Here is a 12,715-nt window from a genome sequence, read left to right as displayed (position 1 = left end):
TGTTACCCAATAATCGTACATTGCAACCACCCTACCACTAAATGAGAAACCGACCTTGACAAGGTAAAAACATACGTAAACTAACAAAATTAATATTCATAGTACACCGGACAAATGTGAATCAAATGATTTTATGGGAATGGACACGACAACATTGTTATCAGTTATCATGGCAGTAGCTAGCTCTGCATGGCAGGGCTGTGTGTTATCGGCGTTATACGGCCTCCCGAGGCAGTAGCCAAAATGCTGCAGGACCGAAGACACATTTCAATATGAATTTGACCGTCACAACGTAATAACGTAATCGTCCTGAGTTTTCATCAACATGTCATCATTGGTCGGTAAACCATTGAATGATATGCTTACGGGCTAACTACTTGAATACAGTGCAAAACATCATCCTAATCCTGAGATTTACATGTTATGAAGACGGGTCTGATATCATATTCGCCTGTAATCGATGGTACTCATGTTGAATACGAACGACAGCAGAGAGTTATCCATCTGTGACGTATGACGCTTGATGAGCGGTCTATCGCATGCAACTTGCGCTTGATGAAATGGCGTACTTTTCTCTATGTTCATGTTTTCTCAACTTCTCTCCTTTGACTTTTATGCCGCCGACAGGCGATTGGTTCGTTTTAGCATAAATGACTCCAGAAACGGTCTTCACCCACAGAAATGCTGTACAGAATGAGGACGAACTATTGTCTCAGAAATGCTCGTAGTTTGATTAGGGAACGAGCACAATAAACGGCAGGGGGGGGGGGGCGGAAGAGAAAATGTGTGGTGCATATATTTTTTAAAGCCCCCCCTAACACCAGCAAAAATTTTAGTGCCCCCCCCCATCACCGGCAACAAAATTGTTGTGCCCCCCCCGCCCAAAAATGAAAGATTACATAGGTACAAAGTTGTACACATATATATAATCCTTATAACTTTTAATATATGCTTTAGTGAGAACAACATTCTTGCATTCTTGAAATAATAAACAAATAAATATATAAATAATAAACAAACAAAATAACATATATTCAAGCTTTACTACTTGTAACACCTACAGCTAGCTTATAGAACAGGAATGCCTGTCAGTACCATGTGAAATTAGCATTCATATGGTTAGTTGGCATGGCTAAATGCATGTGCAGTTAGGAAGTCCACATTCATTTCAGAAGCAAGTGGGTAACATGTGTATAGGCCGAAATATTTAAATGAGCTAGCCATTCACATATATGTGAACGAATGGTTATTTTGAATAACGAATGGTTATTTGAACCATTCACATGTATGTGAACGAATGGTTATTTTGAATGCACATATGAATGACAGGGTCATCCTGGCAGAAAAAGAGCACCATGAAAAGTACTGATTTGATACCGGATTTTACTTTTTTTGATGTTGCTGTTATGAATTTGGGAAACATTGTTACATTTGCATGTTTGCAAGGTGTAAGCAAATATCAAATAAGTGAAATCAAATTCCACTGAAATCAAGTACTTTTCACACAAGCTCTTATTGTGTATCATATGATACAATTGGTTGGAGATGTAATTTAACCATATTTGGCCTAAAACTAAGACAGGCCAAATAGAGTTAAAAGCAACTCAGACTCACCTGAACACAGCAAACACAATCAGACTCACCTTTCCAAACGTTCAAAATAAAAAGCACAAAATATGTCTGTAAGTCTGATGACCAATTTAATAAATTTTTGGCTTCAACAAATTTCATAGACACAGTGAAAAGTGATTAAGTCAAAGATTAGTTTTTAAAAGAGTTCATTTAGCTCTGGCCAAGTCTTGTCTTTCATGTCCTATTTTGTTTTGAAATTTGACATTGAAGACTTCTTTAGGTAGGTCATGATTATTCTTGCCGAATTTCTCTTGGGCCTTGGCTGACATGCACACTGAAATGAAACAGAAAGAAGAGAACTTAGCAACATTTATTAAGACAACAAATTTACAATATAGTTTCAGAACATGAGTGTGATTTGTTACATACACATAGAGGAATTTTTTACATGCATCTTTGCGAGTGCAAAATTAACACATTGAAAGTGTAACATCTCTAGAAATGTATTGGGCTTGTGAACGTTGTATTGACTTGACTAGTTGCCACAGCCACTAGTCCAATTAATTTATGTACATCTTTACAAAGTGAGAGCGTCACAATTCATAATTTGAATCAATACAAGAAAGTATGTTAATACATGGGGCAAACAAGTTATTGAACTCATTAAAAATTACAGCTGCTGTCTCTTGAAAAATAAGACGTATCACATTTCTAAATATTTTTTGTCTTTCAATACAAAGCTTCTTACCGGGCAATATCATATTAAAAATGGATTTTAAAATTAACCATGTATAAAAGAAGTAAAAAAATGCAAGTAAGACCAGGTGGTACAAACAATCATAAGTTTACATAGCCATGTTCATCCTACCATCTAGTTTTGTTTGGGTTTTTTTAATATTTTCCTTTCGCCTAATTATTTTGCATACCCCAGAAAATTGAAAGCGAGCGAGAAATTCGTCTGAAAATGCTTATTGAGCCAATTTTGCAATGTGAATAAAAACAGGCACAACTCATTATCTGATTGACTTCGAGTATGAGAGAGGCTCACATATCTGCACGATTGCCAGCAGTGCACAATAAAGTCAATGCACTGGCCAACATTTTGTCCATAGTCTGAAGTCACACAAACATACCGGTAGCAACGTGTTGATCTTTCCTTGAGGTAACAGGTATTCAGAATCAAAATTCCTACCTCATGAACTTTATAAGAGTATTTTTCATGGTAACATTTAATTTTGAGGGGTGTACCGTCATTTTGAAGTTTTTGAACTGACATTTCGCTGATAAATGTTAGATAAGGGGGAAATATACGAATCGGCAGCTGTGAATTAAGAGAACGCTAATGGCAGTATTTTTGCACTGAGTGAGACCATGGACGTAACTATTTTTGGTCCATGAGTGAGACCATCAGTTCAAGACGAAGCCCAAACTAAGCTTTTGCGTTGTTCAAGCCCAGCTTTGTTCTGCGTTGATGGCCACACTGTACACCTCCCTCCGCCCTGTCCAGGTTTACTTACAGATACGTACTTTCTTTTCACCCCTCAAGCTCAGGTTAAAAATGTTGGGCCATATACAAAACCAAGCTTACCAGGGAAACATCAATGTGCAGAGAAAAGCCTCTCTATAAGGCATACTAATTTTGTAATTGCCTTTTATAAATATGCATTTAAAATACTTACTGGCTCAATGAAAAATTATCGTCCACGGCGACTTGCTATCTCGGTCACTGCATCCAACACTGTCGCGGGGAAATACACTTTACCTTCATGCCCACCGAAACATACATAGACCTAACTCACTTGCTGTTTTGACTAAAAATGTGTCTTCACTGGGGGAAGAAATGACTGATAAATCAGCCATAATTCGTAAGATTCAGCTGAAGATCTGAACAGCTGTTACTTCAAAAAACTCTGCGCAATTTCATTTGAGAGAAGCAATGTGATATCCGATAACGATCGCGTGGGAACACGAAGCATTGGTCAAATTCGAAAGGTCAAGGGTCGTGATCGTCGCAAAATTTTAACATTTCAAGTACGCGTAAACTGTTCTTTTAGATTTTCCAATAAGCAAAAAAAGACTTTATATGAAGAGATCAGTTAAAATACGGAAGTCTAACACACTAAGTGAACCCCGTTGCAATACTGATCAGCCTTGTTAAATTCCAGCGTACTCATTTACGGGACTCTTACTTCCATACCCTGTTGCGTCCCGTCCACTCTTCCAACACAACTCTTTCCAAAGTCACGACATCATACATCGTTAGAACCGTTAGTCCATCCGGCTCGATTTTTGAACGGTTTGGGGATGAACAGTACCTGTACTGCGTTTCCATTAAGTTTTATGTAAGTTGTAATCGCGAAAGTTTTACAATCAATGGCAGATGCAGAACCGTCGCAAGTGTGTTCGTCGTTGTGTGATGATCTGACCATGGAGGTAGCATGATCTGACGTACATGTACATGACTGCATAGCCAGTTGCTGACGGACGTACGCGAAAACATGGACCGTGTGAGAAAAATTTATTAACAGATCCAACCATATTACGTCTGAAAATGTGAGTACCTTTCGATAGAATGCAGGTTCCGATCATATGGAATATTTAGCGGTGAACATGTGTTAATTATTTCACATTTTGAAAATAAAAATAAACGATGTTTAAGATTTGATCTGTGCTGTTTTAATTAAGAGGCTGCTAGACGTTTGCAGCCATCTGCATTACTTCCCTATTGTCATATTCATTGGTTTATCCTGAAAATCCCTGGTCTCTTTTTTGAATGGAGATGAATTAAACCAATCCTAACTATATTTAAGGGATAGTCTGTAACTTCATAATTTTGGCAGAAATTTTGTTCTTCGTACATCGACTACAGGTTTTTCTCTCTTTTCAAAATCATGTTAGCCAGTATTGCTAATGTTATTCTATTTTCTAAAACACGTTCTAATGTCCAGTGTTCACAACCTGTATTATGTACAGTCGGCATTGTTATTGTTGGTAAACACATTTTGGTCTGGACTAAACTTCAATTGAACACAGTAACAGTGAACTTTTATAATATACATGCACACAAAGTGTATGTTGGTTGTATTGATAATATCAACGAGCTAATTCAACTTAAATTTGTGAACCAATAAAGTATGTGCAGTTGATACATAACAAATATTAACGAAATCAAAAACCTACAGCTTTATACTGTCACTTTAAAATGGCAAACAGTTGCTTCTGTATCCACTAAATATTAGAGTCTGAGAACAATTTGTCTGCTAACCAGTGCATGTGACCCATGTGGCATTTCTATAGTGCAAACATGAGTAATTTCACCTGAAAAACTTAACCCAAGTAAAAACAACTCTACACATGAGTGCCGCCTAATTTATTTAAATTAAATAGACAATAGGGATATGAAAACATGAGAATTGGCAACAAGTCAGTCCTTGGAGTTTATTAACGCATGTCTAAATTTTCACTGCCACATGTGTAAGCTACCATTCAATCCATTGACAATCTTCCCTTCTATCATGAATTAAATAGGACTGCTAATGAACGGTTACTTCACATGGCTGAGCCTGAGTTCATATGCATAGCTTGTGATGAATGTTCAAATTTTAACATGTCATATTTCCAATACTGGCATGTGGCAGGTTTGACTGCTATGGACTGCCTATTTTTGCTCAAATAGCCATGCCATCTGTTCCACACAGTTATGTGGACTGGCTAATAGGCAATTCAGTTTTGTAAGGGATATAATTGTGTTGTGCTATTTTAATCTCAAAGAATGATGAAATTACGAAATACCTTATAAACAATCTACAAGTTCATTCAGTTCTGTTATAACCAGTTTCAACCTAGCCTCTGTATCATTACCAACCATTATTATTGTTGACAAATGAAGTCAATTTTCAATAATAATATTGCTCATTTTACACATAACAAATGCATTGTGAGGTTTAACCCTTTCACTCCCAGTTCCCTGTATACAGGTCCAACTTTACCATAGAAAACAATGGATTTGGGACAAACCATGGTGGAGAAAGGGTTAAGACTTGGTATTTCATCATGCTACAAGAAGTTTAACAAGGAACTCCAGCTTCAACAAGGAACAAAAATGCTGAAAAATATTCTCTGTCTGTCATGGTGTAAAACATTTTGGTGGCCCACGCCTTACCTTCCCTGGAATTTTCATGGCCCACCCTAAGAACACTCATTTTTTTTCGTGCCCCCCCCATTTCTCTTCCGGCCCCCCTGCCGTTAATTGTGCTCGGTCCCTTAGAGTTGATCGGTTTTCAAGGCGCGTTAAGATCTAAAAAATGGCTGCTCACTGAATCCTCGGTTACTCTAACCGTAATGAATCACGGCATGGAGGTGTTCTTTTTTATCTCCATGATCACAGACACCGCAAATGTACATCCACATACAAACGCAGATATTTTTGTTGTCAGCCAATATTGTTTTCCCTATATCACTCATCGGGCTCGCTTTCATTCCGCATCCGTGAGTCGTTTCCGAGGACGAATCGAATGCTGCCATAAACTTACACTGTAGTGTACGCTTGTCATGGAGGTAATTAGTCCAAGCGCTCGTGTAGACGGTTCCGACAGTTAGGTCGAACAGTTAATACTCTATTTACACTTAAGGATACACAACAAAAAGACTCGTTAGGACTTTCAAAAAGTTCTACGGTCGATATGACGACATTGTGGCCAAATATGACACCTCGGTCACACAAATGATTAATGACAGCATTCCGGGCTTTGACTTATTACAGTGATTCATATCCTGTATCTTTTCATACAATATTTAGACAATTTTGGGACAAATCCTGACGGGTGTAGCATGCTAGCAGGGTACGCTTACCCATTCCGGACACCTGGTACCACCACTAATTATCAGTGGTTCAGGATGGTCCTACTGAAATTTGTAAATCACAATTGTCCCATGGACCTGGTAATATATTACCTTGAATGGAAATGATTATTGGACCAGTTTAATGTCATATTACAACTAATCAGTCAACAGATTATGCATAATCCCTTCCCTGGCACTCCCCAAGTTTATTTACTTATCAGCTATTGTGTAGATTGCGCTCTACAAAGAGTACAACGCTCCCAAAATTCACCCTTTTTAGCCTCATTTCGACTGTTGACACTGATTTCAATGTGTGAATATCCTGTTGAAGTTGAACACTTTGATTTCACTATCTGGTTTTAGTGTTTTGTCGGTTGAGTACATTGTTTATTGCCATTCAAAAGGAAAAACCAGAACCAATTTACTAACTCGCCTTTTTCTCAGTTCCACTTTTTGTGACATTGCAGCATGTTCAAAAGAGTTTAACTCGAGAACACGTGAACGGAAGTTCACCAGATTTTCACAGACGTTTGTCAAGTAGGTTGTCTCCAAAACAATGTCTCAGTTTCTTTATGAAGATTTTTAAAGTCGAGTTATTGCTGCTTAATTAGGCGGCATTGTTAGACTAATCGGTGGATAAACTTTGCCTCAACGATGTGAAAAAACTAAGGCTTTTTTCAAAAATCTGAGACACCGTTTTGTAGCCAGTATTCTGAAGACCAATTGCCCGTTAACACCTAAACAATAGCCCCTCTCCGCTCAGACTTAAACTTTTTTACGTGAGACCACCCATGTTCTGTACACTTTCACTATGATCTTCAAAAAAAATTCATCGCGCACTAATTTTCTTGATAAAACAAAAAAAAAAATTATAGAAATAGCTTTCAGGTGATATATAATACTTGGGTAAAAGTACACATCTTGATGGCAAAATTCACGTTTGAAAATAGGTCGTCGCAAAGGCGGAAAGCTACCTCAACAACGCAAATAACTTTCATAGTTAATGTCAAATTCTACCAATTTTTAAACTACACATACAAAATTTGGGCTTATTTGGTACAAGTCATATCAGAAATATGAAAATGACTTTTAACAGAAAAATATTGGAATTCTATAGCTGTATCAGTCGTATTCTGAGGGGTACCGCAAAATCTCAGTATTCCTGACTCGCATGCGTTTTTGTTAAATCTGTCTTCTTATAAGTCATCTGCTGAGCTTGTTATTGAATATAACCTGGCTTGTTTGGTCTCATTTGAAAGGTAATTAACTAATTTTCAAAATAACATATTGCAATAGGTAATATCTTGAATAGTTTTCATGAAATATGACCAAACCTTACCCCACGCCCCAAAGTTTGTATCGAATATTACTGTTACAACTAACGTCTAATTCTACCAATTTTTTAGCAAGAAATAAAAAATGGGAAAATATTTTGTATTAAACCTGTTTTATTTTGTACTGGGTCATACCAGAAATATGAAATGGACTTTTAACAGAAAAAATATCGGATTTCTATAGATGTAGCACTCATTTATTCTGAGGGGTACCGCAAAATCTCAGTATTCCTGACTCGCATGCGTTTTTAGCTCATATTTGGGATGTATATAAATACCAAAAAGAGCTTATATGGTGAGTCGGTGGCGTCTGTATGTATGTATGTGTGGATGTATGTGCGGATGTATGTCCGTCACACGCAAAAGCTCCCATACCGCCAAAGCTACCATCTCAGTATTTGGTGTACAGGTAGATGCAGGAGTTGAGATGTGACGTTGTTCAAATGAACACGTCAGTGTCAAAAATGTGCAAATGAAGTAAGAAAAGGTATATCCTGCAAATGTACAGGAGTGGTGGCATGCCAATGACTGAAACAGGCTACTCAACTGACCTTGAGTCATTTCCTGTCATTATTTATGAACTGTTACATATTAACAGACCTAGCTGTTTCTGCTATGCATGTTGCTAAAGTTGACCTCCAGAACCTAAAGTTTCAGACCTTCGATAAAGTTTGTATGTGCGATGTGTGATAGTGAGAATGCGTGCGTGAGTGCTTCACGAACTCTACAACGTGTGGAGCGGTCTCAGTCAGAAAAATGTAACAACTTAGCCGGCTATTGAACCACTCTTTTATTGGGAGGGGAGATTTAGCCGAGCGGTTCTCTCTGTGGTCTCTCTGCTAGGCGACTGATGCCGTATGTTGTGGCTTCGAACCCAATTGAAAACTAGCCGTATTTCAGACCTTATTTACTTTTGTCATTCTTGTTTTTCTGGTTTAAACATTTCTTCTTGTTTTTCTGGTTATACTGTGCAAAAATCATTGTCATAATATCAACGTCGAATTTTCCTGCACTGAACAGATAGAAACAACACTCATTGTTGATCTTTGGTACCCATACTTGTATGTGCCAAATCTGATCGAATGTGAGCGACACCGTATAATTGCGGTATTTTTGTTAAATATGTCTTATTTATTATTAGAAAGATAATTTACTAGTCTTTAAATTGATTTAATGTAATATGCAATATATTGTATGGTTTTCATGGAATATTGCAAAACTTACTCCATACCCCAAAGTTTACATCGAACATTACTGTCATGGCTAATATCAAATTCTAACAATTTTTTACCGAGACATAAAAAATGGGGCAATGTTTTGTATTAATTCTGTTTTATTTGGTAATTGGACATATAAGAAATATGAAATTGACTTTTAACAGAAAAAATATTGCGATTCTATAGCTATAACAGTCACATTTTTAAACCCGCAAAATCTCAGTATTCGTGACTTGATGCGTTTTTGTTAAATCTGTCTTCTTATAAGTCGTCTGCTGAGCTTGTTATTGTATGTAACCTGCCTTGTTTGGTATCATTTAAAAGGTAATTAACTAATCTTCACAATAACATATTGCAAAAGGTAGTATCTTGAACAGTTTTCATGAAATATGACGAAGCCTCGCCCCATAACCCAAAGTTAGTATCGAATATTACTGTTGTAATTGGTAGAATTAGACGTTAGTTGTAACTAACGTCTAATTCTACCAATTTTTTACCCTGACATAAAGTATAGGGTACGTTTTGTATGGAATCTGTTTTATTTGCTACAGAAACATATCAGATATAGAAATAGACTTTTAACAGAAAAATATTAGGATTCTAGTGTTGTAAGAGTCATATTTTGGGTACCACAAAATCTCAGTATTGCACACTTGTATTCATTTTTAGCTCACGTGTGTAAACACGTGGGCTATTGTCATAGCGATGTCTGTCTGTCTGTCAGTGTGTGTGTGTGTGTGTGTGTGTTAGTGTGTGTGTGTGTGTGTGTCTGTCTGTCTGTCTGTTTACACGATAACTCAAAAACGCCTGAACAGATTCAAGTCAGATTTGGTACACAGGTACCATATGCAACTCGAAAGAACTGATTAGATTTTGGTTAGTGTGGCTTGCATATTAATGAAGTTATGCAATATCGTTTTTTCCCGTACAATGGTTTCCCTATGGAGACGGTAATGACAGTGTAGACATATATCAAGAAATACTGCACAAAATTTCATGAAACTTCACACAGATGACAATCTCAGAACATTATGATGATACTGTGAGTGTCATGTTAATAACATTCTCATTTACATATTTAATGAACTTTTGTTATTAGTGAGATAACTCTAAAATTCCTGCACCAAACTTGATGATACTTGCAACAAATATTGATCTGATATATGTCTAATTACACTTAGAAGCATTGGGCAGTGTAAAGTTAATATATAGGTCATTTGCATATTTTATGAAGTTTCGTAATTAGTCATATAACTCCGATATATCTTCGCCAAATGTGATGAAATCTGCTGCACATACTGATCCGACTGATATCTAACTGTAGTGTAAAGCATTCAGAAGTGTGAAATTAATTAAGGGTTCATTTGCATATCTAATGAACTTTGTAATTAGGTATATAACTCTGAAATTACGGCACCCAAATCTTTGAAATTGGGTACAGATATTGTTTTGATAAATATCTAATTGTACTGAGGAGCATTTGGCAGTGTCAAGTGAACAAATAGCTCATTTGCATATTTCATGAAGTTTTGTAATTAGTGATATAACTCCAAAATAACCGCACCAAATGTGATGAAATTTGCTGCAGATACTGATCCGACAGATAGCTAATTGTGGTGTAGAACATTTACTTGTGTGAAATTAATTAAGGGTTCATTTGCATATCTAATGAACTTTGTAATTAGGTATATAACTCTGAAATTACGGCACCCAAATCTTTGAAATTGGGTACAGATATTGTTTTGATAAATATCTAATTGTACTGAGGAGCATTTGGCAGTGTCAAGTGAACAAATAGCTCATTTGCATATTTCATGAAGTTTTGTAATTAGTGATATAACTCCAAAATAACCGCACCAAATGTGATGAAATTTGCTGCAGATACTGATCCGACAGATAGCTAATTGTGGTGTAGAACATTTACTTGTGTGAAATTAATTAAGGGTTCATTTGCATATCTAATGAACTTTGTAATTAGGTATATAACTCTGAAATTACGGCACTCAAGTCTTTGAAATTGGGTACAGATATTGGTTTGATAAATATCTAATTGTACTGAGAAGCATTTGGCAGTGAACAAATAGCTCATTTGCATATTTTATGAAGTTTTGTAATTAGTGATATAACTCCAAAATAACTGCACCAAATGTGATGAAATTTGCTGCAGATACTGATCCGACAGATATCTAATTGTGGTGTAGAACATTTAGTTGTGTGAAGTTAATTAAGGGTTTATTTGCATATTTAATAACCTTTGTAATGAGTGATATTACGCCAAAATTACAGCGTTAAATTTGATGAAACTTGCTACAGATGTTGATCTGATAAATATCCAATTGTACCGAGAAGCATTGAACAGTGTCAAGTTAATAATTAGCTCATTTGCATATTTCATGAAGTTTTATAATTAGTTATATAACTCTGAAATAACTGCATCAAATATGATGAAAACTGCTGCATATACTGATGTGACAGATATCTGTGTTGTAAAGCATTTAGTAGTGTAAAGATGATTAAGGGTTCATTTGCATTTTTAATAAACTTTGTAATTAGGTATATAACTCTGAAATTACGGCACCAAATTTTGTGAAACGTGCTACAGATATTGTTTTGATAAATATTTAATTGTGCTATGAATCCTTGAACAGTGTCAAGTTAATATAGGGATTATTTGCATATTTAATGAACTTTGTAATTAGTGACATTACTCTAAATTTACAGCATTAAATTAAATAAAACGTGCTACAAAAGTTGATCTGATGGATATCTAATTGTCCTTGAAGCATTGAGCAGTGTCAAGTTAATTAACAGCTTATTTGCATATTAAATAAAGTTTTGTAACTAGTGATTAAAATCTGAAAGTACTGTGCGATATTGAAAAAAAACCTGCTTCATTAGTGATAACATATATCTCATTGTTCTTTGAAGGGTACTACTATTAATGAACCTGTTGTAAAACACGTGAGCATATTCAGTTCATATCTGGTTGTTAAATTTGTCTTGTTATAAGTCGTCTGCCGAGCCTGTTATTGAATATAACGTGGCTTGTTTGGTATCATTAGAAAGGTGATTTACTAGTCTTTAAATTGACATATTTTAACAGGCAATATTTTGTACAGTTTTCATGACACATGAGCAACACTTACCCCATACCCCAAGGTTTATCTAGAAAGTACTGTCATAGCTAACGTGATCAAATTCTGCGAGTGTTTTAGCTAGACATGATAAAAAGGGCAATGTTTTGGTATTAAATCAGTTTTATTTGGCACTGGGTTATGTCAGAAATATGAAATAGACTTTTAACAGAAAAAAAATATTGGGATTGTATTGGGTTGTAACAGCCATATTTTGAAGGGTAACACAAACTCACTCTCTGCAGACTGGCACCTTTTTTGCTAAATTATTCTTCTTGTAAGTCATCTGTTGAGCTTATTTTGTAACATAACTTAGCTTCTTGGGTGTCATTAGAAAGGCAATTTATTAGTTTTTACAATGACATATTGTAATATGCAATATATAATATACCTTTCATGGAATAGGGCAAAAAGTTACCCTATACCCGAAAGTTTACATAGCAAATTACAGTTAATCTCATATTTTACCAGTATTCACCTAGACATTATACAAATTGCAATGCTTTGTATCAAATCATATACCCCAAAGTTTACATCGAAAATGTCAAATACTACCAATTTTTTAGCTAGACATAAACAATAGGACAATGTTTTGTATGAAACCTGTTTCGTTTGC

This window comes from Ptychodera flava, chromosome 22 (genome assembly GCF_041260155.1).
Source record: "Ptychodera flava strain L36383 chromosome 22, AS_Pfla_20210202, whole genome shotgun sequence".
NCBI lineage: Eukaryota > Metazoa > Hemichordata > Enteropneusta > Ptychoderidae > Ptychodera > Ptychodera flava.
This window is presented reverse-complemented; position numbering follows the sequence as displayed.